This window comes from Rhinoderma darwinii, chromosome 3 (assembly GCF_050947455.1).
Source record: "Rhinoderma darwinii isolate aRhiDar2 chromosome 3, aRhiDar2.hap1, whole genome shotgun sequence".
Lineage (NCBI taxonomy): Eukaryota > Metazoa > Chordata > Amphibia > Anura > Rhinodermatidae > Rhinoderma > Rhinoderma darwinii.
The window spans coordinates 389,170,382-389,190,342 of record NC_134689.1 but is presented as its reverse complement, the minus strand read 5'-3'; the positions used below and the strand labels follow the sequence as shown (position 1 = coordinate 389,190,342).

Sequence of the window (19,961 nt, the reverse complement as noted above, 5' to 3'; positions counted from 1 at the left end):
GATTTTTGCCATCTAGAACAAAGAGAACAAGCCGTAGATAAAATGTGTTGTGTATTTCCTGAAAATCCATGAATATTCTTAAACCTTGGGTAAATATCATTAAAAATAAGTAAGCAAAGGGTTACTGCCGTGACCCGGATTCGGACCGGGGTTGCTGCGGTCACAACGCAGAGTACTAACCACTATACGATCACGGCAACATGTACGAGCCAGGTAGGAGTCGAACCTACAATCTTCTGATTCGTAGTCAGACGCGTTGTCCATTGCGCCACTGGCCCAGATGCAACGAGGATTGTTGCTTATGCATCACATTTCTGGATCACCTCAAAACTTACACAAGGATCCGATTGCCATAAGTTCCTTTCATGTATTGCAAAGCAAGTCGGAACCAGATAGAGGGGAAATATTTTCATGGAATCCGGAAATCATGTGAGGCAAATCAAATGGAAACCAGCTAATAACGAAATATTTTCATGTGATTGAGAACTCTTGTGAAGTTTTTACTTTTTTCCACAACACATTTTCGGAACAGGCTAAATCACATATTTCCGGATTTTTGCCATCTAGAACAAAGAGAACAAGCCGTAGATAAAATGTGTTGTGTATTTCCTGAAAATCCATGAATATTCTTAAACCTTGGGTAAATATCATTAAAAATAAGTAAGCAAAGGGTTACTGCCGTGACCCGGATTCGGACCGGGGTTGCTGCGGTCACAACGCAGAGTACTAACCACTATACGATCACGGCAACATGTACGAGCCAGGTAGGAGTCGAACCTACAATCTTCTGATTCGTAGTCAGACGCGTTGTCCATTGCGCCACTGGCCCAGATGCAACGAGGATTGTTGCTTATGCATCACATTTCTGGATCACCTCAAAACTTACACAAGGATCCGATTGCCATAAGTTCCTTTCATGTATTGCAAAGCAAGTCGGAACCAGATAGAGGGGAAATATTTTCATGGAATCCGGAAATCATGTGAGGCAAATCAAATGGAAACCAGCTAATAACGAAATATTTTCATGTGATTGAGAACTCTTGTGGAGTTTTTACTTTTTTCCACAACACATTTTCGGAACAGGCTAAATCACATATTTCCAGATTTTTGCCATCTAGAACAAAGAGAACAAGCCGTAGATAAAATGTGTTGTGTATTTCCTGAAAATCCATGAATATTCTTAAACCTTGGGTAAATATCATTAAAAATAAGTAAGCAAAGGGTTACTGCCGTGACCCGGATTCGGACCGGGGTTGCTGCGGCCACAACGCAGAGTACTAACCACTATACGATCACGGCAACATGTATGAGCCAGGTAGGAGTCGAACCTACAATCTTCTGATTCGTAGTCAGACGCGTTGTCCATTGCGCTACTGGCCCAGAAGCAACGAGTATTGTTGCTTATGCATCACATTTCTGGATCACCTCAAAACTTACACAAGGATCCGATTGCCATAAGTTCCTTTCATGTATTGCAAAGCAAGTCGGAACCAGATAGAGGGGAAATATTTTCATGGAATCCGGAATTCATGTGAGGCAAATCAAATGGAAACCAGCTAATAACGAAATATTTTCATGTGATTGAGAACTCTTGTGAAGTTTTTACTTTTTTCCACAACACATTTTCGGAACAGGCTAAATCACATATTTCCGGATTTTTGCCATCTAGAACAAAGAGAACAAGCCGTAGATAAAATGTGTTGTGTATTTCCTGAAAATCCATGAATATTCTTAAACCTTGGGTAAATATCATTAAAAATAAGTAAGCAAAGGGTTACTGCCGTGACCCGGATGCGGACCGGGGTTGCTGCGGCCACAACGCAGAGTACTAACCACTATACGATCACGGCAACATGTACGAGCCAGGTAGGAGTCGAACCTACAATCTTCTGATTCGTAGTCAGACGCGTTGTCCATTGCGCCACTGGCCCAGATGCAACGAGGATTGTTGCTTATGCATCACATTTCTGGATCACCTCAAAACTTACACAAGGATCCGATTGCCATAAGTTCCTTTCATGTATTGCAAAGCAAGTCGGAACCAGATAGAGGGGAAATATTTTCATGGAATCCGGAAATCATGTGAGGCAAATCAAATGGAAACCAGCTAATAACGAAATATTTTCATGTGATTGAGAACTCTTGTGAAGTTTTTACTTTTTTCCACAACACATTTTCGGAACAGGCTAAATCACATATTTCCGGATTTTTGCCATCTAGAACAAAGAGAACAAGCCGTAGATAAAATGTGTTGTGTATTTCCTGAAAATCCATGAATATTCTTAAACCTTGGGTAAATATCATTAAAAATAAGTAAGCAAAGGGTTACTGCCGTGACCCGGATTCGGACCGGGGTTGCTGCGGCCACAACGCAGAGTACTAACCACTATACGATCACGGCAACATGTACGAGCCAGGTAGGAGTCGAACCTACAATCTTCTGATTCGTAGTCAGACGCGTTGTCCATTGCGCCACTGGCCCAGATGCAACGAGGATTGTTGCTTATGCATCACATTTCTGGATCACCTCAAAACTTACACAAGGATCCGATTGCCATAAGTTCCTTTCATGTATTGCAAAGCAAGTCGGAACCAGATAGAGGGGAAATATTTTCATGGAATCCGGAAATCATGTGAGGCAAATCAAATGGAAACCAGCTAATAACGAAATATTTTCATGTGATTGAGAACTCTTGTGAAGTTTTTACTTTTTTCCACAACACATTTTCGGAACAGGCTAAATCACATATTTCCAGATTTTTGCCATCTAGAACAAAGAGAACAAGCCGTAGATAAAATGTGTTGTGTATTTCCTGAAAATCCATGAATATTCTTAAACCTTGGGTAAATATCATTAAAAATAAGTAAGCAAAGGGTTACTGCCGTGACCCGGATTCGGACCGGGGTTGCTGCGGCCACAACGCAGAGTACAATCCGGAAATCATGTGAGGCAAATCAAATGGAAACCAGCTAATAACAAAATATTTTCATGTGATTGAGAACTCTTGTGGAGTTTTTACTTTTTTCCACAACACATTTTCGGAACAGGCTAAATCACATATTTCCTGATTTTTGCCATCTATAACAAAGAGAACAAGCTGTAGATAAAATGTGTTGTGTATTTCCTGAAAATCCATGAATATTCTTAAACCTTAGGTAAATATCATTAAAAATAAGTAAGCAAAGGGTTACTGCCGTGACCCGGATTCGGACCGGGGTTGCTGCGGCCACAACGCAGAGTACTAACCACTATACGATCACGGCAACATGTACGAGCCAGGTAGGAGTCGAACCTACAATCTTCTGATTCGTAGTCAGACGCGTTGTCCATTGCGCCACTGGCCCAGATGCAACGAGGATTGTTGCTTATGCATCACATTTCTGGATCACCTCAAAACTTACACAAGGATCCGATTGCCATAAGTTCCTTTCATGTATTGCAAAGCAAGTCGGAACCAGATAGAGGGGAAATATTTTCATGGAATCCGGAAATCATGTGAGGCAAATCAAATGGAAACCAGCTAATAACGAAATATTTTCATGTGATTGAGAACTCTTGTGAAGTTTTTACTTTTTTCCACAACACATTTTCGGAACAGGCTAAATCACATATTTCCAGATTTTTGCCATCTAGAACAAAGAGAACAAGCCGTAGATAAAATGTGTTGTGTATTTCCTGAAAATCCATGAATATTCTTAAACCTTGGGTAAATATCATTAAATATAAGTAAGCAAAGGGTTACTGCCGTGACACGGATTCGGATCGGGGTTGCTGCAGCCACAACGCAGAGTACTAACCACTATACGATCACGGCAACAGTTAGGAGTCGAACCTACAATCTTCTGATTCGTAGTCAGACGTGTTGTCCATTGCGCTACTGGCCCAGATGCAACGAGTATTGTTGCTTATGCATCACATTTCTGGATCACCTCAAAACTTACACAAGGATCCGATTGCCATAAGTTCCTTTCATGTATTGCAAATCAAGTCGGAACCAGATAGAGGGGAAATATTTTCATGGAATCCGGAAATCATGTGAGGCAAATCAAATGGAAACCAGCTAATAACGAAATATTTTCATGTGATTGAGAACTCTTGTGGAGTTTTTACTTTTTTCCACAACACATTTTCGGAACAGGCTAAATCACATATTTCCAGATTTTTGCCATCTAGAACAAAGAGAACAAGCCGTAGATAAAATGTGTTGTGTATTTCCTGAAAATCCATGAATATTCTTAAACCTTGGGTAAATATCATTAAATATAAGTAAGCAAAGGGTTACTGCCGTGACCCAGATTCGGATCGGGGTTGCTGCAGCCACAACGCAGAGTACTAACCACTATACGATCACGGCAACATGTACGAGGCAGTTAGGAGTCGAACCTACAATCTTCTGATTCATAGTCAGACGTGTTGTCTATTGCGCTACTGGCCCAGATGCAACGAGTATTGTTGCTTATGCATCACATTTCTGGATCACCTCAAAACTTACACAAGGATCCGATTGCCATAAGTTCCTTTCATGTATTGCAAAGCAAGTCGGAACCAGATAGAGGGGAAATATTTTCATGGAATCCGGAAATCATGTGAGGCAAATCAAATGGAAACCAGCTAATAACTAAATATTTTCATGTGATTGAGAACTCTTGTGAAGTTTTTACTTTTTTCCACAACACATTTTCGGAACAGGCTAAATCACATATTTCCAGATTTTTGCCATCTAGAACAAAGAGAACAAGCCGTAGATAAAATGTGTTGTGTATTTCCTGAAAATCCATGAATATTCTTAAACCTTGGGTAAATATCATTAAAAATAAGTAAGCAACCGTGACCCGGATTCGGACCGGGGTTGCTGCGGCCACAACGCAGAGTACTAACCACTATACGATCACGGCAACATGTACGAGCCAGGTAGGAGTCGAACCTACAATCTTCTGATTCATAGTCAGACGCGTTGTCCATTGCGCTACTGGCCCAGATGCAATGAGGTTTGTTGCTTATGCATCACATTTCTGGATCACCTCAAAACTTACACAAGGATCCGATTGCCATAAGTTCCTTTCATGTATTGCAAAGCAAGTCGGAACCAGATAGAGGGGAAATATTTTCATGGAATCCGGAAATCATGTGAGGCAAATCAAATGGAAACCAGCTAATAACTAAATATTTTCATGTGATTGAGAACTCTTGTGAAGTTTTTACTTTTTTCCACAACACATTTTCGGAACAGGCTAAATCACATATTTCCAGATTTTTGCCATCTAGAACAAAGAGAACAAGCCGTAGATAAAATGTGTTGTGTATTTCCTGAAAATCCATGAATATTCTTAAACCTTGGGTAAATATCATTAAAAATAAGTAAGCAAAGGGTTACTGCCGTGACCCGGATTCGGACCGGGGTTGCTGCGGCCACAACGCAGAGTACTAACCACTATACGATCACGGCAACATGTACGAGCCAGGTAGGAGTTGAACCTACAATCTTCTGATTCGTAGTCAGACGCGTTGTCCATTGCGCCACTGGCCCAGATGCAACGAGGATTGTTGCTTATGCATCACATTTCTGGATCACCTCAAAACTTACACAAGGATCCGATTGCCATAAGTTCCTTTCATGTATTGCAAAGCAAGTCGGAACCAGATAGAGGGGAAATATTTTCATGGAATCCGGAAATCATGTGAGACAAATCAAATGGAAACCAGCTAATAACGAAATATTTTCATGTGATTGAGAACTCTTGTAAAGTTTTTACTTTTTTCCACAACACATTTTCGGAACAGGCTAAATCACATATTTCCAGATTTTTGCCATCTAGAACAAAGAGAACAAGCCGTAGATAAAATGTGTTGTGTATTTCCTGAAAATCCATGAATATTCTTAAACCTTGGGTAAATATCATTAAAAATAAGTAAGCAAAGGGTTACTGCCGTGACCCGGATTCGGACCGGGGTTGCTGCGGCCACAACGCAGAGTACTAACCACTATACGATCACGGCAACATGTACGAGCCAGGTAGGAGTCGAACCTACATTCTTCTGATTCGTAGTCAGACGCGTTGTCCATTGCGCTACTGGCCCAGAAGCAACGAGTATTGTTGCTTATGCATCACATTTCTGGATCACCTCAAAACTTACACAAGGATCCGATTGCCATAAGTTCCTTTCATGTATTGCAAAGCAAGTCGGAACCAGATAGAGGGGAAATATTTTCATGGAATCCGGAATTCATGTGAGGCAAATCAAATGGAAACCAGCTAATAACGAAATATTTTCATGTGATTGAGAACTCTTGTGAAGTTTTTACTTTTTTCCACAACACATTTTCGGAACAGGCTAAATCACATATTTCCGGATTTTTGCCATCTAGAACAAAGAGAACAAGCCGTAGATAAAATGTGTTGCGTATTTCCTGAAAATCCATGAATATTCTTAAACCTTGGGTAAATATCATTAAAAATAAGTAAGCAAAGGGTTACTGCCGTGACCCGGATTCGGACCGGGGTTGCTGCGGCCACAACGCAGAGTACTAACCACTATACGATCACGGCAACATGTACGAGCCAGGTAGGAGTCGAACCTACAATCTTCTGATTCGTAGTCAGACGCGTTGTCCATTGCGCCACTGGCCCAGATGCAACGAGGATTGTTGCTTATGCATCACATTTCTGGATCACCTCAAAACTTACACAAGGATCCGATTGCCATAAGTTCCTTTCATGTATTGCAAAGCAAGTCGGAACCAGATAGAGGGGAAATATTTTCATGGAATCCGGAAATCATGTGAGGCAAATCAAATGGAAACCAGCTAATAACGAAATATTTTCATGTGATTGAGAACTCTTGTGAAGTTTTTACTTTTTTCCACAACACATTTTCGGAACAGGCTAAATCACATATTTCCGGATTTTTGCCATCTAGAACAAAGAGAACAAGCCGTAGATAAAATGTGTTGTGTATTTCCTGAAAATCCATGAATATTCTTAAACCTTGGGTAAATATCATTAAAAATAAGTAAGCAAAGGGTTACTGCCGTGACCCGGATTCGGACCGGGGTTGCTGCGGTCACAACGCAGAGTACTAACCACTATACGATCACGGCAACATGTACGAGCCAGGTAGGAGTCGAACCTACAATCTTCTGATTCGTAGTCAGACGCGTTGTCCATTGCGCTACTGGCCCAGAAGCAACGAGTATTGTTGCTTATGCATCACATTTCTGGATCACCTCAAAACTTACACAAGGATCCGATTGCCATAAGTTCCTTTCATGTATTGCAAAGCAAGTCGGAACCAGATAGAGGGGAAATATTTTCATGGAATCCGGAATTCATGTGAGGCAAATCAAATGGAAACCAGCTAATAACGAAATATTTTCATGTGATTGAGAACTCTTGTGAAGTTTTTACTTTTTTCCACAACACATTTTCGGAACAGGCTAAATCACATATTTCCGGATTTTTGCCATCTAGAACAAAGAGAACAAGCCGTAGATAAAATGTGTTGCGTATTTCCTGAAAATCCATGAATATTCTTAAACCTTGGGTAAATATCATTAAAAATAAGTAAGCAAAGGGTTACTGCCGTGACCCGGATTCGGACCGGGGTTGCTGCGGCCACAACGCAGAGTACTAACCACTATACGATCACGGCAACATGTACGAGCCAGGTAGGAGTCGAACCTACAATCTTCTGATTCGTAGTCAGACGCGTTGTCCATTGCGCCACTGGCCCAGATGCAACGAGGATTGTTGCTTATGCATCACATTTCTGGATCACCTCAAAACTTACACAAGGATCCGATTGCCATAAGTTCCTTTCATGTATTGCAAAGCAAGTCGGAACCAGATAGAGGGGAAATATTTTCATGGAATCCGGAAATCATGTGAGGCAAATCAAATGGAAACCAGCTAATAACGAAATATTTTCATGTGATTGAGAACTCTTGTGAAGTTTTTACTTTTTTCCACAACACATTTTCGGAACAGGCTAAATCACATATTTCCGGATTTTTGCCATCTAGAACAAAGAGAACAAGCCGTAGATAAAATGTGTTGTGTATTTCCTGAAAATCCATGAATATTCTTAAACCTTGGGTAAATATCATTAAAAATAAGTAAGCAAAGGGTTACTGCCGTGACCCGGATTCGGACCGGGGTTGCTGCGGTCACAACGCAGAGTACTAACCACTATACGATCACGGCAACATGTACGAGCCAGGTAGGAGTCGAACCTACAATCTTCTGATTCGTAGTCAGACGCGTTGTCCATTGCGCCACTGGCCCAGATGCAACGAGGATTGTTGCTTATGCATCACATTTCTGGATCACCTCAAAACTTACACAAGGATCCGATTGCCATAAGTTCCTTTCATGTATTGCAAAGCAAGTCGGAACCAGATAGAGGGGAAATATTTTCATGGAATCCGGAAATCATGTGAGGCAAATCAAATGGAAACCAGCTAATAACGAAATATTTTCATGTGATTGAGAACTCTTGTGAAGTTTTTACTTTTTTCCACAACACATTTTCGGAACAGGCTAAATCACATATTTCCGGATTTTTGCCATCTAGAACAAAGAGAACAAGCCGTAGATAAAATGTGTTGTGTATTTCCTGAAAATCCATGAATATTCTTAAACCTTGGGTAAATATCATTAAAAATAAGTAAGCAAAGGGTTACTGCCGTGACCCGGATTCGGACCGGGGTTGCTGCGGTCACAACGCAGAGTACTAACCACTATACGATCACGGCAACATGTACGAGCCAGGTAGGAGTCGAACCTACAATCTTCTGATTCGTAGTCAGACGCGTTGTCCATTGCGCCACTGGCCCAGATGCAACGAGGATTGTTGCTTATGCATCACATTTCTGGATCACCTCAAAACTTACACAAGGATCCGATTGCCATAAGTTCCTTTCATGTATTGCAAAGCAAGTCGGAACCAGATAGAGGGGAAATATTTTCATGGAATCCGGAAATCATGTGAGGCAAATCAAATGGAAACCAGCTAATAACGAAATATTTTCATGTGATTGAGAACTCTTGTGGAGTTTTTACTTTTTTCCACAACACATTTTCGGAACAGGCTAAATCACATATTTCCAGATTTTTGCCATCTAGAACAAAGAGAACAAGCCGTAGATAAAATGTGTTGTGTATTTCCTGAAAATCCATGAATATTCTTAAACCTTGGGTAAATATCATTAAAAATAAGTAAGCAAAGGGTTACTGCCGTGACCCGGATTCGGACCGGGGTTGCTGCGGCCACAACGCAGAGTACTAACCACTATACGATCACGGCAACATGTATGAGCCAGGTAGGAGTCGAACCTACAATCTTCTGATTCGTAGTCAGACGCGTTGTCCATTGCGCTACTGGCCCAGAAGCAACGAGTATTGTTGCTTATGCATCACATTTCTGGATCACCTCAAAACTTACACAAGGATCCGATTGCCATAAGTTCCTTTCATGTATTGCAAAGCAAGTCGGAACCAGATAGAGGGGAAATATTTTCATGGAATCCGGAATTCATGTGAGGCAAATCAAATGGAAACCAGCTAATAACGAAATATTTTCATGTGATTGAGAACTCTTGTGAAGTTTTTACTTTTTTCCACAACACATTTTCGGAACAGGCTAAATCACATATTTCCGGATTTTTGCCATCTAGAACAAAGAGAACAAGCCGTAGATAAAATGTGTTGTGTATTTCCTGAAAATCCATGAATATTCTTAAACCTTGGGTAAATATCATTAAAAATAAGTAAGCAAAGGGTTACTGCCGTGACCCGGATGCGGACCGGGGTTGCTGCGGCCACAACGCAGAGTACTAACCACTATACGATCACGGCAACATGTACGAGCCAGGTAGGAGTCGAACCTACAATCTTCTGATTCGTAGTCAGACGCGTTGTCCATTGCGCCACTGGCCCAGATGCAACGAGGATTGTTGCTTATGCATCACATTTCTGGATCACCTCAAAACTTACACAAGGATCCGATTGCCATAAGTTCCTTTCATGTATTGCAAAGCAAGTCGGAACCAGATAGAGGGGAAATATTTTCATGGAATCCGGAAATCATGTGAGGCAAATCAAATGGAAACCAGCTAATAACGAAATATTTTCATGTGATTGAGAACTCTTGTGAAGTTTTTACTTTTTTCCACAACACATTTTCGGAACAGGCTAAATCACATATTTCCGGATTTTTGCCATCTAGAACAAAGAGAACAAGCCGTAGATAAAATGTGTTGTGTATTTCCTGAAAATCCATGAATATTCTTAAACCTTGGGTAAATATCATTAAAAATAAGTAAGCAAAGGGTTACTGCCGTGACCCGGATTCGGACCGGGGTTGCTGCGGCCACAACGCAGAGTACTAACCACTATACGATCACGGCAACATGTACGAGCCAGGTAGGAGTCGAACCTACAATCTTCTGATTCGTAGTCAGACGCGTTGTCCATTGCGCCACTGGCCCAGATGCAACGAGGATTGTTGCTTATGCATCACATTTCTGGATCACCTCAAAACTTACACAAGGATCCGATTGCCATAAGTTCCTTTCATGTATTGCAAAGCAAGTCGGAACCAGATAGAGGGGAAATATTTTCATGGAATCCGGAAATCATGTGAGGCAAATCAAATGGAAACCAGCTAATAACGAAATATTTTCATGTGATTGAGAACTCTTGTGAAGTTTTTACTTTTTTCCACAACACATTTTCGGAACAGGCTAAATCACATATTTCCAGATTTTTGCCATCTAGAACAAAGAGAACAAGCCGTAGATAAAATGTGTTGTGTATTTCCTGAAAATCCATGAATATTCTTAAACCTTGGGTAAATATCATTAAAAATAAGTAAGCAAAGGGTTACTGCCGTGACCCGGATTCGGACCGGGGTTGCTGCGGCCACAACGCAGAGTACAATCCGGAAATCATGTGAGGCAAATCAAATGGAAACCAGCTAATAACAAAATATTTTCATGTGATTGAGAACTCTTGTGGAGTTTTTACTTTTTTCCACAACACATTTTCGGAACAGGCTAAATCACATATTTCCTGATTTTTGCCATCTATAACAAAGAGAACAAGCTGTAGATAAAATGTGTTGTGTATTTCCTGAAAATCCATGAATATTCTTAAACCTTAGGTAAATATCATTAAAAATAAGTAAGCAAAGGGTTACTGCCGTGACCCGGATTCGGACCGGGGTTGCTGCGGCCACAACGCAGAGTACTAACCACTATACGATCACGGCAACATGTACGAGCCAGGTAGGAGTCGAACCTACAATCTTCTGATTCGTAGTCAGACGCGTTGTCCATTGCGCCACTGGCCCAGATGCAACGAGGATTGTTGCTTATGCATCACATTTCTGGATCACCTCAAAACTTACACAAGGATCCGATTGCCATAAGTTCCTTTCATGTATTGCAAAGCAAGTCGGAACCAGATAGAGGGGAAATATTTTCATGGAATCCGGAAATCATGTGAGGCAAATCAAATGGAAACCAGCTAATAACGAAATATTTTCATGTGATTGAGAACTCTTGTGAAGTTTTTACTTTTTTCCACAACACATTTTCGGAACAGGCTAAATCACATATTTCCAGATTTTTGCCATCTAGAACAAAGAGAACAAGCCGTAGATAAAATGTGTTGTGTATTTCCTGAAAATCCATGAATATTCTTAAACCTTGGGTAAATATCATTAAATATAAGTAAGCAAAGGGTTACTGCCGTGACACGGATTCGGATCGGGGTTGCTGCAGCCACAACGCAGAGTACTAACCACTATACGATCACGGCAACAGTTAGGAGTCGAACCTACAATCTTCTGATTCGTAGTCAGACGTGTTGTCCATTGCGCTACTGGCCCAGATGCAACGAGTATTGTTGCTTATGCATCACATTTCTGGATCACCTCAAAACTTACACAAGGATCCGATTGCCATAAGTTCCTTTCATGTATTGCAAATCAAGTCGGAACCAGATAGAGGGGAAATATTTTCATGGAATCCGGAAATCATGTGAGGCAAATCAAATGGAAACCAGCTAATAACGAAATATTTTCATGTGATTGAGAACTCTTGTGGAGTTTTTACTTTTTTCCACAACACATTTTCGGAACAGGCTAAATCACATATTTCCAGATTTTTGCCATCTAGAACAAAGAGAACAAGCCGTAGATAAAATGTGTTGTGTATTTCCTGAAAATCCATGAATATTCTTAAACCTTGGGTAAATATCATTAAATATAAGTAAGCAAAGGGTTACTGCCGTGACCCAGATTCGGATCGGGGTTGCTGCAGCCACAACGCAGAGTACTAACCACTATACGATCACGGCAACATGTACGAGGCAGTTAGGAGTCGAACCTACAATCTTCTGATTCATAGTCAGACGTGTTGTCTATTGCGCTACTGGCCCAGATGCAACGAGTATTGTTGCTTATGCATCACATTTCTGGATCACCTCAAAACTTACACAAGGATCCGATTGCCATAAGTTCCTTTCATGTATTGCAAAGCAAGTCGGAACCAGATAGAGGGGAAATATTTTCATGGAATCCGGAAATCATGTGAGGCAAATCAAATGGAAACCAGCTAATAACTAAATATTTTCATGTGATTGAGAACTCTTGTGAAGTTTTTACTTTTTTCCACAACACATTTTCGGAACAGGCTAAATCACATATTTCCAGATTTTTGCCATCTAGAACAAAGAGAACAAGCCGTAGATAAAATGTGTTGTGTATTTCCTGAAAATCCATGAATATTCTTAAACCTTGGGTAAATATCATTAAATATAAGTAAGCAAAGGGTTACTGCCGTGACCCAGATTCGGATCGGGGTTGCTGCAGCCACAACGCAGAGTACTAACCACTATACGATCACGGCAACATGTACGAGGCAGTTAGGAGTCGAACCTACAATCTTCTGATTCATAGTCAGACGTGTTGTCTATTGCGCTACTGGCCCAGATGCAACGAGTATTGTTGCTTATGCATCACATTTCTGGATCACCTCAAAACTTACACAAGGATCCGATTGCCATAAGTTCCTTTCATGTATTGCAAAGCAAGTCGGAACCAGATAGAGGGGAAATATTTTCATGGAATCCGGAAATCATGTGAGGCAAATCAAATGGAAACCAGCTAATAACTAAATATTTTCATGTGATTGAGAACTCTTGTGAAGTTTTTACTTTTTTCCACAACACATTTTCGGAACAGGCTAAATCACATATTTCCAGATTTTTGCCATCTAGAACAAAGAGAACAAGCCGTAGATAAAATGTGTTGTGTATTTCCTGAAAATCCATGAATATTCTTAAACCTTGGGTAAATATCATTAAAAATAAGTAAGCAACCGTGACCCGGATTCGGACCGGGGTTGCTGCGGCCACAACGCAGAGTACTAACCACTATACGATCACGGCAACATGTACGAGCCAGGTAGGAGTCGAACCTACAATCTTCTGATTCATAGTCAGACGCGTTGTCCATTGCGCTACTGGCCCAGATGCAATGAGGTTTGTTGCTTATGCATCACATTTCTGGATCACCTCAAAACTTACACAAGGATCCGATTGCCATAAGTTCCTTTCATGTATTGCAAAGCAAGTCGGAACCAGATAGAGGGGAAATATTTTCATGGAATCCGGAAATCATGTGAGGCAAATCAAATGGAAACCAGCTAATAACTAAATATTTTCATGTGATTGAGAACTCTTGTGAAGTTTTTACTTTTTTCCACAACACATTTTCGGAACAGGCTAAATCACATATTTCCAGATTTTTGCCATCTAGAACAAAGAGAACAAGCCGTAGATAAAATGTGTTGTGTATTTCCTGAAAATCCATGAATATTCTTAAACCTTGGGTAAATATCATTAAAAATAAGTAAGCAACCGTGACCCGGATTCGGACCGGGGTTGCTGCGGCCACAACGCAGAGTACTAACCACTATACGATCACGGCAACATGTACGAGCCAGGTAGGAGTCGAACCTACAATCTTCTGATTCATAGTCAGACGCGTTGTCCATTGCGCTACTGGCCCAGATGCAATGAGGTTTGTTGCTTATGCATCACATTTCTGGATCACCTCAAAACTTACACAAGGATCCGATTGCCATAAGTTCCTTTCATGTATTGCAAAGCAAGTCGGAACCAGATAGAGGGGAAATATTTTCATGGAATCCGGAAATCATGTGAGGCAAATCAAATGGAAACCAGCTAATAACTAAATATTTTCATGTGATTGAGAACTCTTGTGAAGTTTTTACTTTTTTCCACAACACATTTTCGGAACAGGCTAAATCACATATTTCCAGATTTTTGCCATCTAGAACAAAGAGAACAAGCCGTAGATAAAATGTGTTGTGTATTTCCTGAAAATCCATGAATATTCTTAAACCTTGGGTAAATATCATTAAAAATAAGTAAGCAACCGTGACCCGGATTCGGACCGGGGTTGCTGCGGCCACAACGCAGAGTACTAACCACTATACGATCACGGCAACATGTACGAGCCAGGTAGGAGTCGAACCTACAATCTTCTGATTCATAGTCAGACGCGTTGTCCATTGCGCTACTGGCCCAGATGCAATGAGGTTTGTTACTTATGCATCACATTTCTGGATCACCTCAAAACTTACACAAGGATCCGATTGCCATAAGTTCCTTTCATGTATTGCAAAGCAAGTCGGAACCAGATAGAGGGGAAATATTTTCATGGAATCCGGAAATCATGTGAGGCAAATCAAATGGAAACCAGCTAATAACGAAATATTTTCATGTGATTGAGAACTCTTGTGAAGTTTTTACTTTTTTCCACAACACATTTTCGGAACAGGCTAAATCACATATTTCCAGATTTTTGCCATCTAGAACAAAGAGAACAAGCCGTAGATAAAATGTGTTGTGTATTTCCTGAAAATCCATGAATATTCTTAAACCTTGGGTAAATATCATTAAAAATAAGTAAGCAAAGGGTTACTGCCGTGACCCGGATTCGGACCGGGGTTGCTGCGGCCACAACGCAGAGTACTAACCACTATACGATCACGGCAACATGTACGAGCCAGGTAGGAGTCGAACCTACAATCTTCTGATTCGTAGTCAGACGCGTTGTCCATTGCGCCACTGGCCCAGATGCAACGAGGATTGTTGCTTATGCATCACATTTCTGGATCACCTCAAAACTTACACAAGGATCCGATTGCCATAAGTTCCTTTCATGTATTGCAAAGCAAGTCGGAACCAGATAGAGGGGAAATATTTTCATGGAATCCGGAAATCATGTGAGACAAATCAAATGGAAACCAGCTAATAACGAAATATTTTCATGTGATTGAGAACTCTTGTGAAGTTTTTACTTTTTTCCACAACACATTTTCGGAACAGGCTAAATCACATATTTCCAGATTTTTGCCATCTAGAACAAAGAGAACAAGCCGTAGATAAAATGTGTTGTGTATTTCCTGAAAATCCATGAATATTCTTAAACCTTGGGTAAATATCATTAAAAATAAGTAAGCAAAGAGTTACTGCCGTGACCCGGATTCGGACCGGGGTTGCTGCGGCCACAACGCAGAGTACTAACCACTATACGATCACAGCAACATGTACGAGCCAGGTAGGAGTCGAACCTACAATCTTCTGATTCGTAGTCAGACGCGTTGTCCATTGCGCCACTGGCCCAGATGCAACGAGGATTGTTGCTTATGCATCACATTTCTGGATCACCTCAAAACTTACACAAGGATCCGATTGCCATAAGTTCCTTTCATGTATTGCAAAGCAAGTCGGAACCAGATAGAGGGGAAATATTTTCATGGAATCCGGAAATCATGTGAGACAAATCAAATGGAAACCAGCTAATAACGAAATATTTTCATGTGATTGAGAACTCTTGTGAAGTTTTTACTTTTTTCCACAACACATTTTCGGAACAGGCTAAATCACATATTTCCAGATTTTTGCCATCTAGAACAAAGAGAACAAGCCGTAGATAAAATGTGTTGTGTATTTCCTGAAAATCCATGAATATTCTTAAACCTTGGGTAAATATCATTAAAAATAAGTAAGCAAAGGGTTACTGCCGTGACCCGGATTCGGACCGGGGTTGCTGCGGCCACAACGCAGAGTACTAACCACTATACGATCACGGCAACATGTACGAGCCAGGTAGGAGTCGAACCTACAATCTTCTGATTCGTAGTCAGACGCGTTGTCCATTGCGCCACTGGCCCAGATGCAACGAGGATTGTTGCTTATGCATCACATTTCTGGATCACCTCAAAACTTACACAAGGATCCGATTGCCATAAGTTCCTTTCATGTATTGCAAAGCAAGTCGGAACCAGATAGAGGGGAAATATTTTCATGGAATCCGGAAATCATGTGAGACAAATCAAATGGAAACCAGCTAATAACGAAATATTTTCATGTGATTGAGAACTCTTGTGAAGTTTTTACTTTTTTCCACAACACATTTTCGGAACAGGCTAAATCACATATTTCCAGATTTTTGCCATCTAGAACAAAGAGAACAAGCCGTAGATAAAATGTGTTGTGTATTTCCTGAAAATCCATGAATATTCTTAAACCTTGGGTAAATATCATTAAAAATAAGTAAGCAAAGAGTTACTGCCGTGACCCGGATTCGGACCGGGGTTGCTGCGGCCACAACGCAGAGTACTAACCACTATACGATCACAGCAACATGTACGAGCCAGGTAGGAGTCGAACCTACAATCTTCTGATTCGTAGTCAGACGCGTTGTCCATTGCGCCACTGGCCCAGATGCAACGAGGATTGTTGCTTATGCATCACATTTCTGGATCACCTCAAAACTTACACAAGGATCCGATTGCCATAAGTTCCTTTCATGTATTGCAAAGCAAGTCGGAACCAGATAGAGGGGAAATATTTTCATGGAATCCGGAAATCATGTGAGACAAATCAAATGGAAACCAGCTAATAACGAAATATTTTCATGTGATTGAGAACTCTTGTGAAGTTTTTACTTTTTTCCACAACACATTTTCGGAACAGGCTAAATCACATATTTCCAGATTTTTGCCATCTAGAACAAAGAGAACAAGCCGTAGATAAAATGTGTTGTGTATTTCCTGAAAATCCATGAATATTCTTAAACCTTGGGTAAATATCATTAAAAATAAGTAAGCAAAGGGTTACTGCCGTGCCCCGGATTCGGACCGGGGTTGCTGCGGCCACAACGCAGAGTACTAACCACTATACGATCACGGCAACATGTACGAGCCAGGTAGGAGTCGAACCTACAATCTTCTGATTCGTAGTCAGACGCGTTGTCCATTGCGCTACTGGCCCAGAAGCAACGAGTATTGTTGCTTATGCATCACATTTCTGGATCACCTCAAAACTTACACAAGGATCTGATTGCCATAAGTTCCTTTCATGTATTGCAAAGCAAGTCGGAACCAGATAGAGGGGAAATATTTTCATGGAATCCGGAATTCATGTGAGGCAAATCAAATGGAAACCAGCTAATAACGAAATATTTTCATGTGATTGAGAACTCTTGTGAAGTTTTTACTTTTTTCCACAACACATTTTCGGAACAGGCTAAATCACATATTTCCGGATTTTTGCCATCTAGAACAAAGAGAACAAGCCGTAGATAAAATGTGTTGTGTATTTCCTGAAAATCCATGAATATTCTTAAACCTTGGGTAAATATCATTAAAAATAAGTAAGCAAAGGGTTACTGCCGTGACCCGGATTCGGACCGGGGTTGCTGCGGCCACAACGCAGAGTACTAACCACTATACGATCACGGCAACATGTACGAGCCAGGTAGGAGTCGAACCTACAATCTTCTGATTCGTAGTCAGACGCGTTGTCCATTGCGCCACTGGCCCAGATGCAACGAGGATTGTTGCTTATGCATCACATTTCTGGATCACCTCAAAACTTACACGAGGATCCGATTGCCATAAGTTCCTTTCATGTATTGCAAAGCAAGTCGGAACCAGATAGAGGGGAAATATTTTCATGGAATCCGGAAATCATGTGAGACAAATCAAATGGAAACCAGCTAATAACGAAATATTTTCATGTGATTGAGAACTCTTGTGAAGTTTTTACTTTTTTCCACAACACATTTTCGGAACAGGCTAAATCACATATTTCCAGATTTTTGCCATCTAGAACAAAGAGAACAAGCCGTAGATAAAATGTGTTGTGTATTTCCTGAAAATCCATGAATATTCTTAAACCTTGGGTAAATATCATTAAAAATAAGTAAGCAAAGGGTTACTGCCGTGCCCCGGATTCGGACCGGGGTTGCTGCGGCCACAACGCAGAGTACTAACCACTATACGATCAAGGCAACATGTACGAGCCAGGTAGGAGTCGAACCTACAATCTTCTGATTCGTAGTCAGACGCGTTGTCCATTGCGCTACTGGCCCAGAAGCAACGAGTATTGTTGCTTATGCATCACATTTCTGGATCACCTCAAAACTTACACAAGGATCCGATTGCCATAAGTTCCTTTCATGTATTGCAAAGCAAGTCGGAACCAGATAGAGGGGAAATATTTTCATGGAATCCGGAAATCATGTGAGACAAATCAAATGGAAACCAGCTAATAACGAAATATTTTCATGTGATTGAGAACTCTTGTGAAGTTTTTACTTTTTTCCACAACACATTTTCGGAACAGGCTAAATCACATATTTCCAGATTTTTGCCATCTAGAACAAAGAGAACAAGCCGTAGATAAAATGTGTTGTGTATTTCCTGAAAATCCATGAATATTCTTAAACCTTGGGTAAATATCATTAAAAATAAGTAAGCAAAGGGTTACTGCCGTGCCCCGGATTCGGACCGGGGTTGCTGCGGCCACAACGCAGAGTACTAACCACTATACGATCACGGCAACATGTACGAGCCAGGTAGGAGTCGAACCTACAATCTTCTGATTCGTAGTCAGACGCGTTGTCCATTGCGCTACTGGCCCAGAAGCAACGAGTATTGTTGCTTATGCATCACATTTCTGGATCACCTCAAAACTTACACAAGGATCCGATTGCCATAAGTTCCTTTCATGTATTGCAAAGCAAGTCGGAACCAGATAGAGGGGAAATATTTTCATGGAATCCGGAATTCATGTGAGGCAAATCAAATGGAAACCAGCTAATAACGAAATATTTTCATGTGATTGAGAACTCTTGTGAAGTTTTTACTTTTTTCCACAACACATTTTCGGAACAGGCTAAATCACATATTTCCGGATTTTTGCCATCTAGAACAAAGAGAACAAGCCGTAGATAAAATGTGTTGTGTATTTCCTGAAAATCCATGAATATTCTTAAACCTTGGGTAAATATCATTAAAAATAAGTAAGCAAAGGGTTACTGCCGTGACCCGGATTCGGACCGGGGTTGCTGCGGCCACAACGCAGAGTACTAACCACTATACGATCACGGCAACATGTACGAGCCAGGTAGGAGTCGAACCTACAATCTTCTGATTCGTAGTCAGACGCGTTGTCCATTGCGCCACTGGCCCAGATGCAACGAGGATTGTTGCTTATGCATCACATTTCTGGATCACCTCAAAACTTACACGAGGATCCGATTGCCATAAGTTCCTTTCATGTATTGCAAAGCAAGTCGGAACCAGATAGAGGGGAAATATTTTCATGGAATCCGGAAATCATGTGAGACAAATCAAATGGAAACCAGCTAATAACGAAATATTTTCATGTGATTGAGAACTCTTGTGAAGTTTTTACTTTTTTCCACAACACATTTTCGGAACAGGCTAAATCACATATTTCCAGATTTTTGCCATCTAGAACAAAGAGAACAAGCCGTAGATAAAATGTGTTGTGTATTTCCTGAAAATCCATGAATATTCTTAAACCTTGGGTAAATATCATTAAAAATAAGTAAG

General features: G+C 40.8%; 30 non-coding genes across 30 annotated transcripts; all 30 read right to left on the bottom strand.

The window, feature by feature from the left end:
• Positions 1 to 205: 205 nt before the first annotated feature.
• Positions 206 to 278, bottom strand: TRNAR-ACG (transfer RNA arginine (anticodon ACG)). The gene has a single exon. It is a non-coding gene; the product is annotated as a tRNA-Arg (tRNA).
• Positions 279 to 756: 478 nt separating this feature from the next.
• On the bottom strand, positions 757 to 829 carry TRNAR-ACG (transfer RNA arginine (anticodon ACG)). The gene has a single exon. It is a non-coding gene; the product is annotated as a tRNA-Arg (tRNA).
• A 478-nt stretch (positions 830 to 1,307) lies between these two features.
• On the bottom strand, positions 1,308 to 1,380 carry TRNAR-ACG (transfer RNA arginine (anticodon ACG)). Its single transcript has one exon. It is a non-coding gene; the product is annotated as a tRNA-Arg (tRNA).
• A 478-nt stretch (positions 1,381 to 1,858) lies between these two features.
• Positions 1,859 to 1,931, bottom strand: TRNAR-ACG (transfer RNA arginine (anticodon ACG)). The gene has a single exon. It is a non-coding gene; the product is annotated as a tRNA-Arg (tRNA).
• Positions 1,932 to 2,409: 478 nt separating this feature from the next.
• TRNAR-ACG (transfer RNA arginine (anticodon ACG)) lies at positions 2,410 to 2,482 on the bottom strand. The gene has a single exon. It is a non-coding gene; the product is annotated as a tRNA-Arg (tRNA).
• Positions 2,483 to 3,272: 790 nt separating this feature from the next.
• Positions 3,273 to 3,345, bottom strand: TRNAR-ACG (transfer RNA arginine (anticodon ACG)). Its single transcript has one exon. It is a non-coding gene; the product is annotated as a tRNA-Arg (tRNA).
• A 1,559-nt stretch (positions 3,346 to 4,904) lies between these two features.
• Positions 4,905 to 4,977, bottom strand: TRNAH-AUG (transfer RNA histidin (anticodon AUG)). The gene has a single exon. It is a non-coding gene; the product is annotated as a tRNA-His (tRNA).
• A 478-nt stretch (positions 4,978 to 5,455) lies between these two features.
• TRNAR-ACG (transfer RNA arginine (anticodon ACG)) lies at positions 5,456 to 5,528 on the bottom strand. The gene has a single exon. It is a non-coding gene; the product is annotated as a tRNA-Arg (tRNA).
• Positions 5,529 to 6,006: 478 nt separating this feature from the next.
• Positions 6,007 to 6,079, bottom strand: TRNAR-ACG (transfer RNA arginine (anticodon ACG)). The gene has a single exon. It is a non-coding gene; the product is annotated as a tRNA-Arg (tRNA).
• A 478-nt stretch (positions 6,080 to 6,557) lies between these two features.
• TRNAR-ACG (transfer RNA arginine (anticodon ACG)) lies at positions 6,558 to 6,630 on the bottom strand. The gene has a single exon. It is a non-coding gene; the product is annotated as a tRNA-Arg (tRNA).
• A 478-nt stretch (positions 6,631 to 7,108) lies between these two features.
• Positions 7,109 to 7,181, bottom strand: TRNAR-ACG (transfer RNA arginine (anticodon ACG)). The gene has a single exon. It is a non-coding gene; the product is annotated as a tRNA-Arg (tRNA).
• A 478-nt stretch (positions 7,182 to 7,659) lies between these two features.
• Positions 7,660 to 7,732, bottom strand: TRNAR-ACG (transfer RNA arginine (anticodon ACG)). Its single transcript has one exon. It is a non-coding gene; the product is annotated as a tRNA-Arg (tRNA).
• A 478-nt stretch (positions 7,733 to 8,210) lies between these two features.
• TRNAR-ACG (transfer RNA arginine (anticodon ACG)) lies at positions 8,211 to 8,283 on the bottom strand. Its single transcript has one exon. It is a non-coding gene; the product is annotated as a tRNA-Arg (tRNA).
• A 478-nt stretch (positions 8,284 to 8,761) lies between these two features.
• TRNAR-ACG (transfer RNA arginine (anticodon ACG)) lies at positions 8,762 to 8,834 on the bottom strand. The gene has a single exon. It is a non-coding gene; the product is annotated as a tRNA-Arg (tRNA).
• A 478-nt stretch (positions 8,835 to 9,312) lies between these two features.
• TRNAR-ACG (transfer RNA arginine (anticodon ACG)) lies at positions 9,313 to 9,385 on the bottom strand. The gene has a single exon. It is a non-coding gene; the product is annotated as a tRNA-Arg (tRNA).
• A 478-nt stretch (positions 9,386 to 9,863) lies between these two features.
• On the bottom strand, positions 9,864 to 9,936 carry TRNAR-ACG (transfer RNA arginine (anticodon ACG)). Its single transcript has one exon. It is a non-coding gene; the product is annotated as a tRNA-Arg (tRNA).
• A 478-nt stretch (positions 9,937 to 10,414) lies between these two features.
• Positions 10,415 to 10,487, bottom strand: TRNAR-ACG (transfer RNA arginine (anticodon ACG)). The gene has a single exon. It is a non-coding gene; the product is annotated as a tRNA-Arg (tRNA).
• Positions 10,488 to 11,277: 790 nt separating this feature from the next.
• Positions 11,278 to 11,350, bottom strand: TRNAR-ACG (transfer RNA arginine (anticodon ACG)). The gene has a single exon. It is a non-coding gene; the product is annotated as a tRNA-Arg (tRNA).
• A 2,110-nt stretch (positions 11,351 to 13,460) lies between these two features.
• TRNAH-AUG (transfer RNA histidin (anticodon AUG)) lies at positions 13,461 to 13,533 on the bottom strand. The gene has a single exon. It is a non-coding gene; the product is annotated as a tRNA-His (tRNA).
• Positions 13,534 to 14,001: 468 nt separating this feature from the next.
• On the bottom strand, positions 14,002 to 14,074 carry TRNAH-AUG (transfer RNA histidin (anticodon AUG)). Its single transcript has one exon. It is a non-coding gene; the product is annotated as a tRNA-His (tRNA).
• Positions 14,075 to 14,542: 468 nt separating this feature from the next.
• Positions 14,543 to 14,615, bottom strand: TRNAH-AUG (transfer RNA histidin (anticodon AUG)). The gene has a single exon. It is a non-coding gene; the product is annotated as a tRNA-His (tRNA).
• A 478-nt stretch (positions 14,616 to 15,093) lies between these two features.
• TRNAR-ACG (transfer RNA arginine (anticodon ACG)) lies at positions 15,094 to 15,166 on the bottom strand. The gene has a single exon. It is a non-coding gene; the product is annotated as a tRNA-Arg (tRNA).
• A 478-nt stretch (positions 15,167 to 15,644) lies between these two features.
• On the bottom strand, positions 15,645 to 15,717 carry TRNAR-ACG (transfer RNA arginine (anticodon ACG)). The gene has a single exon. It is a non-coding gene; the product is annotated as a tRNA-Arg (tRNA).
• Positions 15,718 to 16,195: 478 nt separating this feature from the next.
• TRNAR-ACG (transfer RNA arginine (anticodon ACG)) lies at positions 16,196 to 16,268 on the bottom strand. The gene has a single exon. It is a non-coding gene; the product is annotated as a tRNA-Arg (tRNA).
• A 478-nt stretch (positions 16,269 to 16,746) lies between these two features.
• Positions 16,747 to 16,819, bottom strand: TRNAR-ACG (transfer RNA arginine (anticodon ACG)). Its single transcript has one exon. It is a non-coding gene; the product is annotated as a tRNA-Arg (tRNA).
• Positions 16,820 to 17,297: 478 nt separating this feature from the next.
• On the bottom strand, positions 17,298 to 17,370 carry TRNAR-ACG (transfer RNA arginine (anticodon ACG)). The gene has a single exon. It is a non-coding gene; the product is annotated as a tRNA-Arg (tRNA).
• A 478-nt stretch (positions 17,371 to 17,848) lies between these two features.
• TRNAR-ACG (transfer RNA arginine (anticodon ACG)) lies at positions 17,849 to 17,921 on the bottom strand. Its single transcript has one exon. It is a non-coding gene; the product is annotated as a tRNA-Arg (tRNA).
• A 478-nt stretch (positions 17,922 to 18,399) lies between these two features.
• On the bottom strand, positions 18,400 to 18,472 carry TRNAR-ACG (transfer RNA arginine (anticodon ACG)). Its single transcript has one exon. It is a non-coding gene; the product is annotated as a tRNA-Arg (tRNA).
• A 478-nt stretch (positions 18,473 to 18,950) lies between these two features.
• On the bottom strand, positions 18,951 to 19,023 carry TRNAR-ACG (transfer RNA arginine (anticodon ACG)). The gene has a single exon. It is a non-coding gene; the product is annotated as a tRNA-Arg (tRNA).
• Positions 19,024 to 19,501: 478 nt separating this feature from the next.
• Positions 19,502 to 19,574, bottom strand: TRNAR-ACG (transfer RNA arginine (anticodon ACG)). The gene has a single exon. It is a non-coding gene; the product is annotated as a tRNA-Arg (tRNA).
• Positions 19,575 to 19,961: the final 387 nt, after the last annotated feature.